Source organism: Balaenoptera physalus (genome assembly GCF_965194825.1).
Source record: "Balaenoptera physalus genome assembly, chromosome: 5".
Classification (NCBI taxonomy): Eukaryota; Metazoa; Chordata; class Mammalia; order Artiodactyla; family Balaenopteridae; genus Balaenoptera; species Balaenoptera physalus.
The window spans coordinates 63,888,324-63,910,514 of NC_138884.1; the positions used below are offsets into that span (position 1 = coordinate 63,888,324).

Sequence of the window (22,191 nt, forward strand, 5' to 3'; positions counted from 1 at the left end):
AACCTTGAAGAAATGGACAAATTCTTAGAAAGGTATAACCTGCCAAGACTTAACCAGGAAGAAATACAAAATATGAACAGAGCAATCACAAGTAATGAAATTGAAACTGTGATTAAAAATTTTCCAACAAACAAAAGTCCAGGACCAGATGGCTTCACAGGTGAATTCTATCAAACATTTAGAGAAGAGCTAACACCTATCCTTCTCAAACTCTTCCAAAAAACTGCAGAGGAAGGAACACTCCCAAACTCATTCTACAAGGCCACCATCACCCTGATACCAAAACCAGACAAAGATGTCACAAAGAAAGAAAACTACAGGCCAATATCACTGATGAATATAGATGCAAAAATCCTCAACAAAATACTAGCAAACAGAATCCAACAGCACAGTAAAATGATCATACACCATAATCAAGTTGGGTTTATACCAGGAATGCAAGGATTCTTCAATATATGCAAATCAATCAGTGTGATACACCATATTAACAAATTGAAGAATAAAAACCATATGATCATCTCACTAGTTGCAGAAAAAGCTTGTGACAAAATTCAACACCCGTTTATGATAAAAACTCTCCAGAAAGTGGGCATAGAGGGAACCTACCTCAACATAATAAAGGCCATATACGACAAACCCACAGCCAACATCGTTTTCAATGGTGAAAAACTGAAACCATTTCCACTAAGATCAGGAACAAGACAAGGATGTCCACTCTCACCACTATTATTCAACATAGTTTTGGAAGTCCTAGCCATGGCAATCAGAGAAGAAAAAGACATAAAAGGAATCCAAATTGGAAACGAAGAAGTAAAACTGTCACTGTTTGCAGATTACATGATACTATACATAGAGAATCCTAAAGATGCCACCAGAAAACTACTAGAGCTAATCAAAGAATTTGGTAAATTTGCAGGATACAAAATTAATGCACAGAAATATCTTGCATTCCTACACACTAACAATGAAAGATCAGAGAGAGAAATTAAGGAAACAATCCCGTTCACCATTGCAACAAAAAGAATAAAATACCTAGGAATAAACGTACCTAAGGAGGTAAAAGACCTGTACTCAGAAGACTATAAGACACTGATAAAAGAAATCAGAGATGACACAAACAGATGGAGAGATATTCCATATTCTTGGATTGGAAGAATCAATATTGTGAAAATGATTCTACTACCCAAAGCAATCTACAGATTCAATACAATCCCTATCAAATTACCAACGGCATTTTTTACAGAACTAGAACAAAAAAATCTTAAAATTTGTATGGAGACACAAAAGACCCTGAATAGCCAAAGCAATCTTGAGGGAAAATAATGGAGTGGAGGAAGCAGATTCCCTGACTTCAGACTATACTACAAAGCTACAGTAATCAAGACAATATGGTACTGGCAAAAACCCAGAAATATAGATCAATGGAACAGGATAGAAAGCCCAGGGATAAAACCATGCACCTATGGTCAACTAATCTATGACAAAGGAGGCAAGGATATACAATGGAGAAAAGACAGTCTCTTCAATAAGTGGTGCTGGGAAAATTGGACAGCTACATGTAAAAGAATGAAATTAGAACACTCCCTAACACCATACACAAAAATAAACTCAAAATGGATTAAAGACCTAAATGTAAGGGCACACACTATAAAACTCTTAGAAGAAAACATAGGGCACACCCTTTGACATAAATCACAGCAAGATATTTTTTGACCCACCTCCTAGAGTAATGGAAATAACAACAAAAATAAACAAATGGGACCTAATGAAACTTAAAAGCTTTTGCACAGCAAAGGAAACTATAAACAAGATGAAAAGACAACCCTCAGAATGGGAGAAAATATTTGCAAATGAATCAAAAGACAAAGGATTAATCTCCAAAATATATAAATAGTTCATGCAGCTCAATATTAAAAAAAAAAAGAACCCCATTAAAAAATGAGCAGAAGAGCTAAATAGACATTTCTCCAAAGAAGACATACAGATGGCCAAAAGGCACAATACAAGCTGCTCAACATCACTAATTACTAGAGAAATGCAAATCAAAACTACAATGAGGTATCACCTCACACCAGTTAGAGTGTGCATCATCAGAAAATCTAGAAACAATAAATGCTGGAGAGGGTATGGAGAAAAGGGAACCCTCTTGCTCTGTTGGTGGGAATGTAAATTCGTACAGCCACTATGGAGAACACTATGGAGGTTCCTTAAAAAACTAAAAATAGAACTACCATATGACCCAGCAATCCCACTCCTGGACATATATCCTGAGAAAACCATAATTCAAAAAGAGTCATGTACCACAATGTTCATTGCAGCAGTATTTACAATAGCCAGGACATGGAAGCAACGTAAGTGTACATCGACAGATGAATGGATAAAGAAGATGTGGCCCCCCCAAAAAAAAAAGATGTGGCACATATATACAATGGAATATTACTCAGCCATAAAAAGAAATGAAATTGAGTTATTTGTAGTGAGGTGGATGGATTTAGAGGCTGTCATATAGAGTGAAGTAAGTCAGAAAGAGAAAAACAAATATCATATATTAACGCATATATGTGGAATCTAGAAAAATAGTACAGGTGAACCGGTTTGCAAGGCAGAAATAGACACACAGATGTAGAGAAGAAACGTATTGACACCAAGGGGGGAAGACTGGGGGGTGTTGGTGGTGGTGTGATGAATTGGGAGATTGGGATTGATATGTATACACTGATATGTATAAAATAGATAACTAATAAGAACCTGCCATATAAAAAATAAAATAAAATTCAAAAAAAAGAACTTCCAATACAATGTTGAAACATGAAAAAAGAAAGAATATAAGAATAATTTGTACATAAGACTATAAAAAGTGAGAAGCAAAAAAAAGTGAGAAGCAAATAAATAATTCTAAAATTTTTGTTTTTTAATACATTTGAAAGGAAGTCTATAGATAAATCTTAAATCTTTTTAACCCCCATTCCTCTGTGTGATCTATTCTTCCTTTTTCTACATTTGGAACATTAATTCTTCATAAACAAATATGATGTCAATGAGTACAAACTGCTCAAGGTAATAAGGGAATTACAAATGTCTTTTCTAATGACTTTTAACTAGAGTTGCACTCTTTTCTTCATTGCTAATAATTGTATATAAAACTCAAACACATTGATTTCTGGACCACAACCCCCCCAACAAATTCTTTACAATCACTCAAAATGTTCCCCTTTTCCCCTGTTCACCTTAGAGCCACAAATTAAGGTTTAGGTTGTTAAGAAACATAACAAATCAAACAAAAACAACTTTCACACTTAATTGCCTGTATTTCTAGAACTGGCACACACTAGGATTTTCTTTTCAGATGGACAGTAATATAAACAGGATGAATACTCTTAATATTATTTTTATTTTTACTTCAAAGTGTTTCTAATCTGTAGGAAAAAAAATGGTTATTCCACACCAATAAAGGTAATTCAATTAATCCAATTATTTTTTAAACTTCAATATCTTTAATAGTCATGTATTTACTCAAGAACTACCATGTACCAGTCACCATTTTTGGCATTGAAGGGATGGGGATAAATAAACATAAAGTTTTAATTCAGTTTATTTTAAGGCTTATGTAAATATCAATTCTGGTTAAATGTTATAGCTGGTTAATGGCAAAAGAAATCTACCGGAAAGATAAGGAGAGAAATGAAAGTGACATAAAGAAAAAGAGACAGGAAAAATAGGCTGAAGTAAAAATCTGAGAAAAGCAAAAGACTTACATCTGGTCAACAGACTAAGAAACCATTTAGACCTCTCCATTCTTATTACTTTTCCTTTTCAAGATTTTCAAAATTTTCCCCTCCAGGTCCAAAATCTTTAAAAATCCAATGGTCCCATTCCCTATTCAGACACATCAGTATGCCTACTCAATAGGTTTTGACAAATTGACTTTGGCTTCCTTGGCTTTGTGGCTCACAGGAATAGTAAGGGATGAGGGTGCTGGGATGAGTGGAAGAGGTGCTGTTAAAAAGCTATCTCTACTCTTTCCATTGATGATCCACACCCCAGTGTAGTTAAGTCTCAGGGTTTTCTCCATTTGGAATACTACACAAATAAACATTTATTTATTAGTTTTCGTCACCCATGACTAAAGTGAAGAAAATATATCTTATTTGTTGTTGTGCATGCCAGGACCAAGTAGAACACCGGGCACATAATATGTTAGTTGAACCATTTAATTGTTCTTCAGATTTATTTGGGGCTAATTTCCAACTAACAACTCATCAGCTACTGGTTGTTTGGATTTCTTTATTATCTTAAAATCCATTTAACTGGATTTCATACTACTTTTAAAGACTCCTTTGTACACAGAAATATTTTGACTACTTTTCTAGTAAGCCACTCTGTATTTAGATATAATGATATATATAGGTGTAAATATATTTCTAATATTTAGTCCCTTTTTCTTTCCTAAAAATGAGCTACTCTGAAATATATTTCTTGGATTATTGCATTCCTACAGTGAGGTTCTGAATAATATTACATTTCTCTTTACCTCACACAGAAATATGAGTTTCTTTTCTTTTTTAAAAAAATTAAGATATAGTTGTCATATAACCTTATAGTTTCAGGTGTACAATGTAATGATGCGATATTGTGAAATGATCACCACAATGTCTAGTTAACATCTGTCATCATACATAGTTACAATTTTTTTTCTTGTGACGAAAACTTTTCAGATTTACTCTTAGCAATTTTCAAATATAAAATACGGTATTATTAACTATAATCACCATGCTCTACATTACATCCCCATGACTTATTTATTTATAACTAGAAGTTTTTAGCTTTAGACCCCTTTCACCCATCCGCCACCCCCACCTCTGGCAACCACCTAGAGTCTCTTTTCATGTAGTAACACCTGTCAGTGGATTTTAAGTTATTTAAAATAAATTAAAATTGATTGTTTAAATCAATTTTGGGTTTTATTCCAATAGGCATAAAATAACTGTGCCAAGTGAAAACATATCAAAGTAGAAATCAGGGCCTAATGATTTTAATTTGAAAACCAAACTTGTCATTTAAATGAGAGGTTTCCCTCAGCTTCTGTAATAGTGTCTTAGGCTCTAGGACTTCAGCATTGTCAGTGTAGGACTAGGAATAGATACCAAAATAATGAGACGACAGGTGGCCCCCAAACTGAGTAAGAGTAAATTAATATCTCTGAAGTAACATAATTTCTTTAAAATGCACTTAAAGCTTTACCAGAACTTTTAAAATCATACATATTTTTAAAAATAAGACTTAAGATACAAACATATCTGTTTTATCTATTAAGTATTTTTACAGGAAAATATCATGATAGATTGTCTTTAATTTAAATCTCTTCTGTTTTAAAATGTTTTTAATCTTGGTAAAATTGACACTCATATTATAAGAAACACTGCAATAATGACCATCCCTCTGGCTAATGTTTGCATACATGTAAAATTATTTCCTTAGGATAAATTATCTTCTGCACTTTCACAATTTCTGGAGTGCCATCCCATGATTAACAAACTACTCTATGTCCCAAATATATTTTTTCACTGAATATTGCAATATACGCCTGCAAAATTCAAATACAGTTCTTTCCTATGGACACAGCATTTTTTATAGCCCTCTCAAGTATGAGTTTATTATCAAAGATTGTCTTGTCCTCCTCACTCCTTACTGTCACCTTGGATCATTACTTTCCACGGCCCTGTAAACTGCCTTGTTCCTTTGAGGCTCGCACAATTCTGCTCTCTACCCCTTTCCTTCCTTATCACTGTCCTCGTGGACCTATGATCATGCCTTTCATTTATTAAAGACTGAAACTTGTTTCCCCATCTCGTTCTCTATTCCAAGTCCTATATTTACCCTACGTAGCTTCAGTGTCCGTGTGGTTGATCTCCCACATTGCAATCATTTGTTTCCTTAACTGTCTCATCACTATAATCTTCTCTTCAAATATTACTCTCATGCTCACACCCTAGACTTTGTCATGACTTGGAATTACTCTCTCTGAATCATAACTTTGGACAATGATAACTATCCTAACCTTCCTTCTTACAGTCTTAGTTACTTCTAGTGCATAATGCATCCTTTTTTAAAAAAATTATTATTCATTGGCTTTTCCAGTCAATGAATTCTTCATATCCTTCAGTTGCTACCTCCACCAAACACACATACACACACAATCATCTTTTTTTCTGTCATGATCCTTAGGTTCACCATTCCAAAAAAATTTTCAATGATGTCTTAAACTCTACTAAATTCTCTTGTCCCGTATTTCCTTCATCATTCATACCTGGATAAATTCTAGAGAGAACAAAACTATCTGAAAAATGGCTTACCTCTGCCCAGACAGACCACTGAGTAATGCAACAAATGTGCACGAAGTACCAGTTCATCTGAGTCCCCAGCTCACTAACTACTATTTCTACTACATCCCCTTACTCTATACTCCGGCTTTCTATGACTGTTTTCAATTTCTCGTTTTCAACTTCTCAAACTTCCAGTTCTCACCACCTGTGCTCTCATGTTTCTACTACTTCAAATCAATGATCAATTACATGAGAATTCCTTCAACTTCCTGATGTCAAACTAACAAACCTACCTATGTCCATTCATACTCTCAAGAGGATGACTACCATTTATCCAAGCTCTCCAATCCATTAGGTTGAACTGTATGAAATTGTCAGTATATGACCACTTTTGTCCTACACAAATGGCAATTTCATATGTGTGAACTTAATAGTTTAAAATTCATGATCCTTCAACGTGCTCTCACTCCCTCTTGCAAGAACACCAGAATGACAACTGGCTGCTGGACAATCATCGAAAGGAAGACACTGGAACTCACCAAGGAGGATACCCCACGTCCAAGGATAGAGGAGAAGCTACAGTGAGACGGTAGGAGGGGCGCAATCAGAGTAATATCAAATCCCATAACTGGTGAGTGGGTGACTCACAGACTGGCGAACACTTATACCACAGAAGTCCACCCACTGGAGTGAAGGTTCTGAGCCCCACGTCAGGCTTCCCAACCTGGGGGTCTGGCAACGGGAGGAGGAATTCATAGAGAATCAGACTTTGAAGCCTAGTGGGAATGGAGTGCAGGACTTCGACAGGACTGGGGGAAACAGAGACCCCACTCTTGGAAGGTGCACATGGAATAGTGTGCACATCGGGACCTGGGGGAAGGAGCAGTGACCCTGGGGGAGACTGAACCAGACCTATCTGCTGGTGTTGGAGGGTCTCCTGCAGAGGCGGTGGCTGGCTCTGTTTCACCGTGGGGACAAGGACACTGGCAGCAGAGGTTCTGGGAAGTACTCCTTGGCGTGAGCCCTCCCAGAGTCTGCCATTAGCCCCACCAAAGAGCCCAGGTAGGCTCCAGTGTTGGGTTGCCTCAGGCAAAACAACCAACAGGGAGGGAACCCAGGCCCACCCATCAACAGTCAAGTGGATTAAAGTTTTACGGAGCTCTGACCGACACAGCAACAGTAAGCTCTACCCACCACCAGAGCCTCCCATCAAGCCTCTTAGATAGCCTCAACCACCAGAGGGCAGACAGCAGAAGCAAGAAAAACTACAATCCTGCAGCCTGTGGAACAAAAACCACATTTACAGAAAGACAGACAAGATGAAAAGGCAGAGGGCTATATACCAGATGAAGGAACAAGAAAAAACCCCCAGAAAAATAACTAAATGAAGTGGAGATAGGCAACCTTCCAGAAAATGAACTTAGAATAATGATAGTGAAGATAATCCAGGACCTCGGAATGAGAATGGAGGCAAAGATTGAGAAGATGCAAGAAATGATTAACAAAGACCTAGAAGAATTAAAGAACAAACAAACAGAGATGACCAATACAATAACTGAAATGAAAACTACACTAGAAGGAATCAATAGCAGAATAACTGAGGCAGAAGAACGGATAAGTGACCTGGAAAACAGAATGGTGGAATTCACTGCTGCGGAACAGACTAAAGAAAAAAGAATGAAAAGAAATGAAGACAGCCTAAGAGACCACTGGGACAACATTAAATGAAAAAACATTCACATTATAGGGGTCCCAGAAGGAGAAGAGAGAGAGAAAGGACCAGAGAAAATATTTGAAGAGATTATAGTCGAAAAATTCCCTAACATGGGAAAGGAAATAGCCACCCAAGTCCAGGAAGCACAGAGAGTCCCATACAGGATAAACCCAAGGAGAAACACGCTGAGACACAGTAATAAAAGTGGCAAAAATTAAAGACAAAAAAAAAATTATTAAAAGCAGCAAGGGAAAAATGACAAATAACATACAAGGGAACTCCCATAAGGTTAACAGCTGATTTCTCAGCAGAAACTCTACAAGCCAGAAGGGAGTGGCATGATATACTTAAAGTGATGAAAGGGAAGAACCTACAACCAAGATTACTCTACCCGGCAAGGATCTCATTCAGATTTGATGGAGAAATCAAAAGCTTTACAGACAAGCAAAAGCTAAGAGAATTCAGCACCACCAAACCAGCTCTACAACAAATGCTAAAGGAACTTCTCTAAGTGGGAAACACAAGATAAGAAAAGGACCTACAAAAACAAACCCAAAACAATTAAGAAAATGGTCATAGGAACATACATATCGATAATGACCTTAAACGTGAATGGGTTAAATGCTCCAACCAAAAGACACAGGCTTGCTGAATGGATACAAAAACAAGACCCATATATATGCTGTCTACAAGAGACACACTTTAGATCTAGGGACACATACAGACTGAAAGTGAGGGGATGGAAAAAGATATTCCATGCAAATGGAAATCAAAAGAAAGCTGGAGTAGCTATACTCATATCAGATAAAATAGACTTTAAAACAAAGAATGTTACAGGAGACAACGAAGGACACTACACAATGATCAAGGGATCAATCCAAGAAGAAGATATAACAATTATAAATATATATGCACCCAACATAGGGGCACCTCAATACATAAGGCAACTGCTAACAGCTATAAAAGAGGAAATTGACAGTAACACAATAATAGTGGGGGACTTTAACACCTCACCTACACCAATGGACAGATTATCCAAAATGAAAATAAATAAGGAAACAGAAGCTTTAAATGACACAATAGACCAGATAGATTTAATTGATATTTATAGGACATTCCATCCTAAAACAGCAGATTACATGTTCTTCTCAAGTGCGCATGGAACATTCTCCAGGAAAGATCACATCTTGGGTCACAAATCAAGCCTCAATAAATTTAAGAAAATTGAAATCATATCAAGCATCTTTTCTGACCACAATGCTATGAGATTAGAAATCAATTACAGGGAAAAAAACGTAAAAAACACAAACACATGGAGGCTAAACAATATGTTACTAAATAACCAAGAGATCACTGAAGAAATCAAAGAGGAAATCAAAAAATACCTAGAGATAAATGACAATGAAAACACGACAACCCAAAACCTATGGGATGCAGCAAAAGCAGTTCTAAGAGGGAAGTTTATAGCTATACAAGCCTACCTAAAGAAACAAGAAAAATCTCAAGTAAACAATGTAACCTTACACCTAAAGGAACTAGAGAAAGAAGAACAAGCAAAACCCAATGTTAGCAGAAGGAAAGAAATCATAAAGATCAGAGCAGAAATAAATGAAATAGAAACAAAGAAAACAATAGCCAAGATCAATAAAACTAAAAGCTGGTTCTTTGAGAAGATAAACAAAATTGATAAGCCATTAGCCAGACTCATCAAGAAAAAGAGGGAGAGGACTCAAACCAATAAAATGAGAAATGAAAAAGGAGAAGTTACAACAGACACCGCAGAAATACAAAGCATCCTAAGAGACTACTACAAGCAACTCTATGCCAATAAAATGGACAACCTGGAAGAAATGAACAAATTCTTAGAAAGGTATAAGCTTCCAAGACTGAGCCAGGAAGAAACAGAAAATATGAACAGACCAATCACAAGTAATGAAATTGAAACTGTGATTAAAAATCTTCCAACAAACAAAAGTCCAGGAACAGATGGCTTCACAGGTGATTTCTATCAAACATTTAGAGAAGAGCTAACACCTATCCTTCTCAAACTCTTCCAAAAAATTGCAGAGGAAGGAACACTCCCAAACTCATTCTATGAGGCCACCATCACCCTGATACCAAAACCAGACAAAGATACTACAAAAAAAGAAAATTAGAGACCAATATCACTGATGCATATAGATGCAAAGATCCTCAACAAAATACAAGCAAACAGAATCCAACAACACATTAAAAGGATCAAACACCACGATCAAGTGGGATTTATCCCAGGGATGCAAGGATTCTTCAAGATACGCAAATCAATCAATGTGATACACCATATTAACAAATTGAAGAATAAAAACCATATGATCATCTCAATAGATGCAGAAAAAGCTTTTGACAAAATTCAACAGCCATTTATGATAAAAACTCTCCAGAAAGTGGGCATAGAGGGAACCTACCTCAACATAATAAAGGCCATATATGACAAACCCACAGCAAACATCATTCTCAACGGTGAAAAACTGAAAGCATTTCCTCTAAGATCAGGAAGGAGACAAGGATGTCCACTCTCACCACTATTATTCAACATAGTTCTGGAAGTCCTAGCCACGGCAATCAGAGAAGAAAAAGAAATAAAAGGAATCCAAATTGGAAAAGAAGAAGTAAAACTGTCACTGTTTGCAGATGACATGATACTATACATAGAGAATCCTAAAACTGCCACCAGAAAACTGCTAGTGCTAATTAATGAATTTGGTAAAGTTGCAGGATACAAAATTAATGCACAGAAGTCTCTTGCATTCCTATACGCTAATGATGCAAAATCTGAAAGAGAAATTATGGAAACACTCCCATTTACCATTGCCACAAAAAGAATAAAATACCTAGGAATAAACCTACCTATGGAGACAAAAGACCTGTATGCAGAAAACGAGAAGACACTGATGAAAGAAATTAAAGATGATACCAACAGATGAAGAGATATACCATGTTCTTGGATTGGAAGAATCAATGTTGTGAAAATGACTATACTACCCAAAGCAATCTACAGATTCAATGCAATCCCTATCAAATTACCAATGGCATTTTTTACGGAACTAGAACAAATCATCTTAAAATTTGTATGGAGACAAAAAAGACCCCGAATAGCCAAAGCAGTCTTGAGGGGAAAAAAAGGAGCTGGAGGAATCAGACTCCCTGACTTCAGACTATACTACAAAGCTACAGTAATCAAGACAATATGGTACTGGCACAAAAACAGAAACATAGATCAATGGAACAAGATAGAAAGCCCAGAGATAAACCCACGCACCTATGGTCAACTAATCTATGACAAAGGAGGCAAAGATATACAATGGAGAAAAGACAGTCTCTTCAATAAGTGTTGCTGGGAAAACTGGACAGCTACATGTAAAAGAATGAAATTAGAATACTTCCTAACACCATACACAAAAATAAACTCAAAATGGATTTGAGACCTAAATGTAAGACTGGACACTATAAAACTCTTAGAGGAAAACATAGGAAGAACACTCTTTGACAGAAATCACAGCAAGATCTTTTTTGATCCACCTTCTAGAGTAATGGAAATAAAAACAAAAATAAACAAATGGGGCCTAATGAAACTTAAAAGCTTTTGCACAGCAAAGGAATCCATAAACAAGACGAAAAGACAACCCTCAGAATGGGAGAAAATATTTGCAAACGAATCAACGGACAAAGGATTAATCTCCAAAATATATAAACAGCTCATGCAGCTCAATATTAAAGAAACAAACAACCCAATCCAAAAATGGGCAGAAGACCTAAATAGACATTTCTCCAAAGAAGACATACAGATGGCCACGAAGCACATGAAAAGATGCTCAACATCACTAATTATTAGAGAAATGCAAATCAAAACCACAATGAGGTATCACCTCACACCGGTTAGAATGGGCATCATCAGAAAATCTACAAAGAACAAATGCTGGAGAGGGTGTGGAGAAAAGGGAATCCTGTTGCACCATTGGTGGGAATGTAAATTGATACAGCCACTATGGAGAACAGTATGGAGGTTCCTTAAAAAACTAAAAATAGAATTACCTTATGATCCAGCAATCCCACTACTGGGCATATACCCAAAGAAAACCATAATTCAAAAAGACACATGCACCCCAATGTTCATTGCAGCACTATTTACAATAGCCAGGTCATGGAAGCAACCTAAATGCCCATCAACAGATGAATGGATAAAGAAGTTGTGGTACATATATACAATGGAATATTACTCAGCCATATAAAGGATCGAAATTCAGTCATTTGTTGAGACGTGGATGGATCTAGAGACTGTCATACAGAGTGAAGTAAGTCGGAAAGAGAAAAACAAATATTTATATTAACGCATGTATGTGGAAGCTAGAAAAATGGTACAGATGAACCATGTTGCAAGGCAGAATTTGAGACACAGATTTAGAGAACAAACGTATGGACACCAAGGGGGGAAAACTGCGGTCGGGTGGGGATGGTGGTGTGCTGAATTGGGCGATTGGGATTGACATGTGTAAAGTGATGTGTATAAAATTGATGACTGATTAAAAAATAAAAAAAAAAGAAGGAAAATGAAAAAAAAAAAAAGGAAAAGAAAAAAAAGGACATGCCTAACGCGCAGTATAAGGAATTATTAGCCACATGCAAATCCAACCTCCAAAAAGGTTTCAGCTCACACCAGTCAAATGACCATCAGCAAAAAAAAAAAAAAATTCATGATCCTTCAAATACGCTCTCTATCTAATCCTCCTCCCAACTTCAGGGTCTCTACTGGTTAGTTTATACCACTGTAAGTATACCCAAAACTTTTCCATTCACAAGAAAAAAAAACTTTCATCAACCCCATACACCTTGATAATTTCTCTCTCTTCCCATCTATAATCTAACTCATAAAAAATTTGTTGAGATCCATTGTCTCATCTCCTTTCTTCCAATTATTCCTCAAACCCCTGACATTTGGTTTGTAACTCCACTGCTCTGTTTCTTTTCCTATTCACTGAATCACCATGATTCACTATGTTTAATCCAATGGGTATAATAAATTTTTATCATATTTGATTTCCCAACCACATTTGACACTGTGGATCAATGTCTCCTTGAATATCTTTTATCCTTTGTTATCATATCACACATATTTTCCTCCTTATTTCTTCTGGATTTTACTCTGTGGTTTTCAGCCTTCTTCATTCTTTGCCAATCTTCATTCTTTGCCTATATCTTAAATATTAGCCCTCTTTAGGATTCTTCTCTTGAGTCTTCCTCCTTTCCTATTATTTCAATTAAAAAATATTCTTTAGCATCTACCATATTCCAGGTGCTAAAAATACAATGATGAATTTAACACAGTACCTGACATTTTTAAATGGTAAAGTAAATTGCTAGATTGAAAGGAATGCATATTTAATGGAATTTTATTCATGTTGATAATTAACCTACTCATTTTCATATTTGTAATATATAACTTCCAATTTGTCAGTTGATTTTTATTTATGAAAAGTTGATATATAGAAGATTTGATGCTATCATTAGATTCCCCGCCCCCTTTTTTTTTAAGTAGTCGAATTATTAATTTTTCTCTTGGTAACATCTACCTCCATATGTTATTTTTAGGAAGTGGAGATCTCATTCATAAATAAGATGGCAAAGAGTGAAACTAAGCCAAGATCAAGTGGAATTAATTCTTCTAATCTCTTAGCTCCAAGGAGTTTATAAGCAAAGGCAATAGATAACCTAAAACAGTAAAAATAGACAATTTAAAAAAATAAGGTAGTTTTTAAAAGGGGAGTTTTCCTCCTCATGTGGTATTTAAGTAGGACACAATATTTTTTAGTTTTTGTGAATAGCGTTGATATAGTACACTACTTAAATGTCCCTGTGGGAATAAGTAATGTGCAATAATTATTTTATTTTATAGATGTATAAAAGAGTATTTTGTAGCCTGAAATTACTCTTGCCTAATCCATCCACAATTAATCTTGTTTCACAAATTCACAGTACAGGCTATATTCTTTTTACCAGATCATTAATCATCTAAAGGGAAATGACTGCCAAATTTCCTAGGTATTGACATATTACTGAGTTAAAATGCAATCTCAGTTCTGAGGTTTGGTAAATGAACCAGACAACTTCAGGTCATACATAAGGATCATAGTGAGTGAATACTGAGAATATTTCTTATGCCAGCCAAGAATCTAAATAACACTAAGATGAGCTCAGTGCTATTTCATTTCAACAATAACACAAAAAGGTACTCAATTACTGCCAAGGACAAGAATTGTAACTGAACACATGGTAGAAGGATAAAAGAAACCTGGTGTCTGTTAAGGGGAAGAGAGAGAACAATAAGTAGTAAAAAATATGATACTATTTAGAACTTAATAAATGTTAAGCACAGGTATAATCAATGTACTTTAGCAGCATTACCTAAAAAATAAAGCTACTATGTCAAACTCAGTATTTGGTGGATGTCATTGCTTAGGGACTGGCTATATTAAAAGTGGATCCGGGTCTGGGCAAGATGGCGGAAGAGTAAGACGCGGAGATCACCTTCCTTCCCACAGATACAGTAGAAATACATCTACACGTGGAACTGCTCCTACAGAACACCCACTGAACGCTGGCAGAAAACGTCCGACCTCCAAAAAGGCAAGAAAATCCCCATGTACTTGGGTAGGGCAAAAGAAAAAAGAAATAACAGAGAAAAAAGAATAGGGACGGGACCTGCACCAGTGGGAGGGAGCTGTGAAGGAGGAAAGGTTTCCACACACTAGGAAGCCCCTTCACGGGCAGAGACTGCGGGTGGCAGAGGAGGTAAGCTTCGGAGCCACGGAGGAGAGCGCAGCCACAGGGGTGCGGAGGGCAAAGCGGAGAGATTCCCGCACAGAGGCTCAGCGCCAAGCAGCACTCAGCAGCCCGAGAGGCTTGTCTGCTCACCCGCCGGGGCAGGCGGGGGCTGGGAGCTGAGGCTCGGGTTTCGGTCGGATCGCAGGGAGAGGACTGGGGTTGGCGGCGTGAACACAGCCTGAAGGGGCTAGTGCACCACAGCTAGCCGGGAGGAAGCCCGGGAAAAAGTCTGCAGCTGCCGAAGACGCAAGAGACTTTTTCTTGCCTCTTTGTTTTGCGGCACACAAGGAGAGGGGATTCAGAGCGCCGCTTAAAGGAGCTCCAGATACGGGCGCGAGCCGCGGTTATCAGCGCGGACCCCAGAGACGGGCATGAGATGCTAAGGCTGCTGCTGCCACCACCAGGAAGCCTGTGTGCGAGCACAGGTCACTCTCCACACCGCCCCTCCCGGGAGCCGGTGCAGCCCGCCACGGCCAGGCTCCCGTGATCCAGGGACAACTTCCCCAGGAGAACGCACAGCGCGCCTCAGGCTGCTGCAACGTCATGCCGGCCTCTGCCGCCACAGGCTCGCCCCACATCCGTACCCCTCCCTCCCCCTGGCCTGAGTGACCCAGAGCCCCCTAGTCAGCTGCTCCTTTAACCCCGTTCTGTCTGGGCGGGGAACAGACGCCCTCAGGCAACCTACATGCAGAGGCGGGTCCAAATCCAAAGCTGAACCCCGGGAGCTGTACAAACAAAGAAGAGAAAGGGAAATCTCTCCCAGCAGCCTCAGAAGCAGCGGATTAAAGCTCCACAAACAACTTGATGTGCCTGCATCTGTTAAATACCTGAATAGACAACGAATCATCCCAAATTCAGGAGGTGGATTTTGGGAGCAGGATATATTAATTTTTCCCCTTTTCCTTTTTTTGTGGGTGTATATGTGTATGCTTCTGGGTGAGATTTTGTCTGTATAGCTTTGCTTTCACCATTAGTCCTACGGTTAGGTCCGTCCGTTTTTTCTTTTTTTACGTAAAAAAAATTTTTTTCCTAATAAATGTTTTCTTAATAATTGTTTCCTTATTTTCTATTTTTAAAAATTAAAAAAAAATTTTAAATAAGTTTTTTCATATTTTTTATTTTAAAAAATTAAAAATTTTTTTCCTAATAAATTGTTTTCTTAATATTTTTTTTCTTATTTTTTATTATAAAAAATTAATAAATCTATTTTTAAAAATTAAAAAAAAATTTCTTAATAAATTTATTCTTAATAATTTTTTTCTTATTTTTTATTATAATAGCTTTATTTTATTTTATTTTATCCTCTTTCTTTCTATTTTTTCTCCCTTTAATTCTGAGCTGTGTGGATGACAGGCTCTCAGTGCTCCAGCCAGGCATCAGGGCTGTGCCTCTGAGGTGGGAGAGCCAAATTCAGGACACTGGTCCACAAGAGACCTCCCAGCTCCACATAATACCAAACGGCGAAAATCTCTCAGAGATCTCCATCTCAACATCAAGACCCAGCTTCACTCAACGACCAGCAAGCTACAGTGCTGGACACCCTATGCCAAACAAATAGCAAGACAGGAACATAGCCCCATCCATTAGCAGAGAGGCTGCCTAAAATCATAAGGCCACAGACACCCCAAAACACACCACCAGACGTGGATGTGCTCACCAGAAAGACAAGATCCAGCCTCATCCACCAGAACACAGGCACTAGTCCCTTCCACCAGGAAGCCTACACAACCCACTGAACCAACCTTAGCCACTGGGGACAGATACCAAAAACAACGGGAACTACGAACCTGCAGCCTGTGAAAAGGAGACCCTAAACACAGTATGATAAGCAAAATGAGAAGACAAAAAAACACACAGCAGGTGAAGGAGCAGGGTCAAAACACACCAGACCTAACAAATGAAGAGGAAATAGGCAGTCTATCGGAAAAATAATTCAGAATAATGATAGTAAAGATGATCCAAAATCTTGGAAATAGAATAGACAAAATGCAAGAAACATTTAACAAGGATGTAGAAGAACTAAACAGGAACCAAGCAATGATGAAAAACACAATAAATGAAATTAAAAATACTCTAGACGGGATCAATAGCAGAATAACTGAGGCAGAAGAACGGATAAGTGACCTGGAAGATAAAATAGTGGAAATAACTACTGCAGAGCAGAAGAAAGAAAAAAGAATGAAAAGAACTGAGGACAGTCTCAGACACCTCTGGGACAACATTAAACGTACCAACACTCGAATTATAGGGGTCCCAGAAGAAGAAGAGAAAAAGAAAGGGACTGAGAAAATATTTGAAGAGATTATAGTTGAAAACTTCCCTAACATGGGAAAGGAAATAGTTAATCAAGTCCTGGAAGCACAGAGAGTCCCATACAGGATAAATGCAAGGAGAAACACGCCAAGACACATATTAATCAAACTATCAAAAATTAAATATAAAGAAAACATATTAAAAGCAGCAAGGGAAAAACAACAAATAACACACAAGGGAATCCCCATAAGGTTAACAGCTGATCTTTCAGAAGAAACTCTGCAAGCCAGAAGGGAGTGGCAGGATATACTTAAAGTGATGAAGGAGAAAAACCTGCAACCAAGGTTACTCTACCCAGCAAGGATCTCATTCAGATTTGATGGAGAAATTAAAACCTTTACAGACAAGCAAAAGCTGAGAGAGTTCAGCACCACCAAACCAGCTTTACAACAAATGCTAAAGGAACTTCTCTAGGCAAGAAACACAAGAGAAGGAAAACACCTACAATAACAAACCCAAAACATTTAAGAAAATGGGAATAGGAACATACATATCGATAATTACCTTGAATGTAAATGGATTAAATGCTCCCACCAAAAGACATAGGCTGGCTGAATGGATACAAAAACAAGACCCATATATATGCTGTCTACAAGAGACCCACTTCACACCTAGAGACACATACAGACTGAAAGTGAGGGGATGGAAAAAGATATTCCATGAAAATGGAAATCAAAAGAAAGCTGGAGTAGCAATTCTCATATCAGACAAAATAGACTTTAAAATAAAGACTATTACAAGAGACAAAGAAGGACACTATATAATGATCAAGGGATCGATCCAAGAGGAAGGTATAACAATTGTAAATATTTATGCACCCAACATAGGAGCACCTCAATACATAAGGCAAATACTAACAGCCATAAAAGGGGAAATCGACAGCAACACAATCATAGTAGGGGACTTTAACACCCCACTTTCACCAATGGACAGATCATCCAAAATGAAAATAAATAAGGAAACACAAGCTTTAAATGATACATTAAACAATATGGACTTAATGGATATTTATAGGACATTCCACCCAAAAACAACAGAATACACATTTTTCTCAAGTGCTCATGGAACATTCTCCAGGATAGATCATATCTTGGGTCACAAATCAAGCCTTGGTAAATTTAAGAAAATTGAAATCGTATCAAGTATCTTTTCCGACCACAACGCTATGAGACTAGATATCAATTACAGGAAAAGATCTGTAAAAAATACAAACACATGGAGGCTACACAATACATTACTTAATAACGAAGTGATTACTGAAGAAATCAAAGGGGAAATCAAAAAATACCTAGAAACAAATGACAATGGAGATACGACGACCCAAAACCTATGGGACGCAGCAAAAGCAGTGCTAACAGGGAAGTTTATAGCAATACAAGCCTACCTCAAGAAACAGGAAACATCTCGAATAAACAACCTAACCTTGCACCTAAAGCAATTAGAGAAAGAAGAACAAAAAAACCCCAAAGCCAGCAGAAGGAAAGAAATTATAAAGATCAGGTCAGAAATAAATGAAAAAGAAATGAAGGAAACAAAAGCAAAAATCAATGAAACTAAAAGCTGGTTCTTTGAGAAGATAAACAAAATTGATAAACCATTAGCCAGACTCATCAAGAGAAAAAGGGAGAAGACTCAGATCAATAGAATTAGAAATGAAAAAGGAGAAGTAACCACTGACACTGCAGAAATACAAAAGATCATGAGAGATTACTACAAGCAACTCTATGCCAATAAAATGGACAACCTGGAAGAAATGGACAGATTCTTAGAAATGCACAAACTGCCGAGACTGAACCAGGAAGAAATAGAAAATATGAACAGACCAATCACAAGCACTGAAATTGAAACTGTGATTAAAAACCTTCCAACAAACAAAAGCCCAGGACCAGATGGCTTCACAGGTGAATTCTATCAAACATTTAGAGAAGAGCTAACACCTATCCTTCTCAAACTCTTCCAAAATATTGCAGAGGGAGGAACACTCCCAAACTCATTCTACGAGGCCACCATCACCCTGACACCAAAACCAGACAAAGATGTCACAAAGAAAGAAAACTACAGGCCAATATCACTGATGAACATAGATGCAAAAATCCTCAACAAAATACTAGCAAACAGAATCCAACAGCACATTAAAAGGATTATACACCATGATCAAGTGGGGTTTATTCCAGGAATGCAAGGATTCTTCAATATACGCAAGTCAATCAACGTGATACATCATATTAACAAATTGAAGGAGAAAAACCATATGATCATCTCAACAGATGCAGAGAAAGCTTTCGATAAAAGTGGATCCATTTAAAAATTTAAGAAAATCAATTTAGAGGTGTTAGTGCTTATGACAAAAATTGTGATGATTGCAACTGAAATTTGGAAAAAACTTTAGCAACTCAAAGAAAGAATAGTTAGTTTCAAGCAAGACAGAAAATCAACACTTCAAATAGAACACTTGGATGAGGTCTTAGAGATAAGTATATTTCTTGTAAGTAGGGAAATAGGAGAGGGCAATTGTAGACTGGGATTATTAGACTAACAATGCAGAATGCTTCCTTAGTTCATGTAATAGGTGTTTTGTTCTTTTTTGTTTTGCTTTTGACCAGGTTGACATCCTCAAGAAAAATGCAAATTACAAGCCCTTCGTTTTAAAACAAATATTCGTTTTATGTGTTTATCATAGCAGGTATTTACATGCTTCAGCAGTCATAAAATATATCACAAACAAGGCAAGAAAATTTGTACAGATAATTTTATTTTTAAGTTTCATTGTTATTATTATTGTGGGCTCAATTGACTAGTCTTTTATGTTCTTGGGCAAATCCCTTTATCCACACTTTAAAATGAGCCTAATAATATTCACCATGTGAACCCCACATAGATGTTGGGTGGATCAAGTGTTACAGCGTATGCTAAAGCTCTTTAAAAGCTATAAAATGTTATATAAATAAAAACTATTATCATAATCATCATTATTGTTGGGGTGACCTGTGCTTCACCCTTACACCCTTGGACTTCACCCTTTGCTCTCCCAAAACTGTTTGGAATAAGGTGGGACAACCCTGAGTAAAAGACCACTCCCTACCTTTTCAGGGGCCCTAAGAGTCTCTAGAACCACCCTCATGAGGCTCTGATTACACTGTGCAAATTTATCAAACACAGACAGAAAGGACTCCCAACAATTAAGATAGCTCGTCAGGTATATACAAATGCCATTTATATTTAACTGAAGTAATATAGTCACCCTGTGGCATGTATTTTTCCACTGAAATGTGAGGGTGAGCAGTAAGAAACTGGGGACAAAAGAACTGGACAGGGATCCCTTGGTTACCATATGGACAGGAATCTCCAAACGTGTGCAATTTCTATGCAGTGACTGGACTGCCTTGGTCACAGCAGAGTGTTTGTACTTTTCAAACCATCTAATTTTGTTCAGCAAGGTCAGCCAGTCACAGCCATTTCTTTGATCATGTCTGAAAACAATAGCTAAACCAAGTGACCACTTACTATCTCTTTTAATTCTCCTAATATCTCTGTAGGGATAATCTGTATTTTACAGATTAATAAACTCAGGCTTTAACAAATGAGGTAAGGTCACATGACTAGTGACTGCAAAAGCATTCTGTCTGAAAACAACCAGGCTCTTTCCACCATACATGCCACTTCTCTTCAGAGAGCCAGTGGGGCTGCTGTAACCAAAGCAACCTCTTAAGAAAAAAGTAATGTGAGAGAAATATTGTTTATTTTCTGTTCAAGACTATATGAGTTAAGCAGGATGGCTAGAAGAAGTAGAAAATCATGTAAAAATGCATAAAATAGTGTATCACGACTTTGTCTTCGAACACCTTCTTAAGATCCTGACCCATAATAGTGTACAACGCATGCATTAAGATGAAACCCAATAAACAGGTAACTATCAGCTTCTTTCTTGCCCATGAGGTAACAGCAACCTAGAGGAAACTTTCTTATTATGTGATAGATCACATACAAACCAGGTTATGCAGGTGAATGGGAAATTGAGAAAACTACCTGGGCAGTTAAGAGAAAGTAGGAGATTTTCCTCTTAATTATCTAGATAATTGTCTTAATTCTTGATTTCCTCTTCTCAAAATGATTCTGACAAATTGTAGGAGCATAAGCCTAGAATCCAATCTTTTCACTCCATATCCTATACTCTCTTCACTTAAATTTCAGAGTCTCTACAGAAAACACAGCATTACCATTTCAACAAAACCAGAATTTATTGCCCAACTTGCACCAAACACTGTGTCAAGCATTATTGTTAAAACAAGAAAGGCAGAGAACACGGACACAGAAATAAGACATAAAAAAGGCACAACAGGGATGGCAGATGGGTTAGTGGGAGTTTGTGGGTGTTCTCTTCTGATTATTTCTATTTTCTCAGTGAAATGAAAACAAGGTCATCAGCTGAGGCTGAGGATGAAAAGGAGGTATTGGAGATTTGAGAACAGAAAGTATGAAATAATTGTTTATTCCTTATACTAGGAGAAAGAGAGAGTAACGAAATTAATATGGCCAGGAAGCCCTGAGGGCCAACTTGATGTTAGCGGTCCTGCATTTAAAATGAGACTCATAAGCATAGTTGAGCATTTTTCCCCAGCCACGTTTGTGCAAATGCAAAGTAGGTAGAAAGTTGTATTTCACTAGGGTCGGAGTTTTGTTAGATGATTATGACAAAGTAAGAGAGGACTGCAGGACTGAGGGTGTACACCAGTGAATGAGTATAATGAGGGTTCATAGGATTTACGGTGGGTAAGAGACCAATGCCAACATTAGGGTAATTGGAGACAGTGAAAAGATGGTAGGATCCACAGATTATAAATCCCAGTGGGACTGAACTCAGGGTATTAAGGCAGTGAGCTGGAAGGATGTGTCATGGCAGTTGAAGAGTTAGATAATTAAAATTTAGATTATGGAGAAATTGAAGCTCTTGGTAATGACAAGATATAGAGCCTGACTATGAAA

General features: G+C 37.3%; 1 protein-coding gene across 1 annotated transcript in view; it reads left to right on the top strand.

Moving 5' to 3' along the window:
- Nucleotides 1-17,112, top strand: part of LOC309660869 (transmembrane protease serine 11F-like) — a gene marked incomplete at its 5' end in the record, with an annotated part of 112,227 nt that extends 95,115 nt beyond the window's left edge. The window contains 1 exon segment of the mRNA XM_082461945.1: nt 14,531-17,112.
- Nucleotides 17,113-22,191: the final 5,079 nt, after the last annotated feature.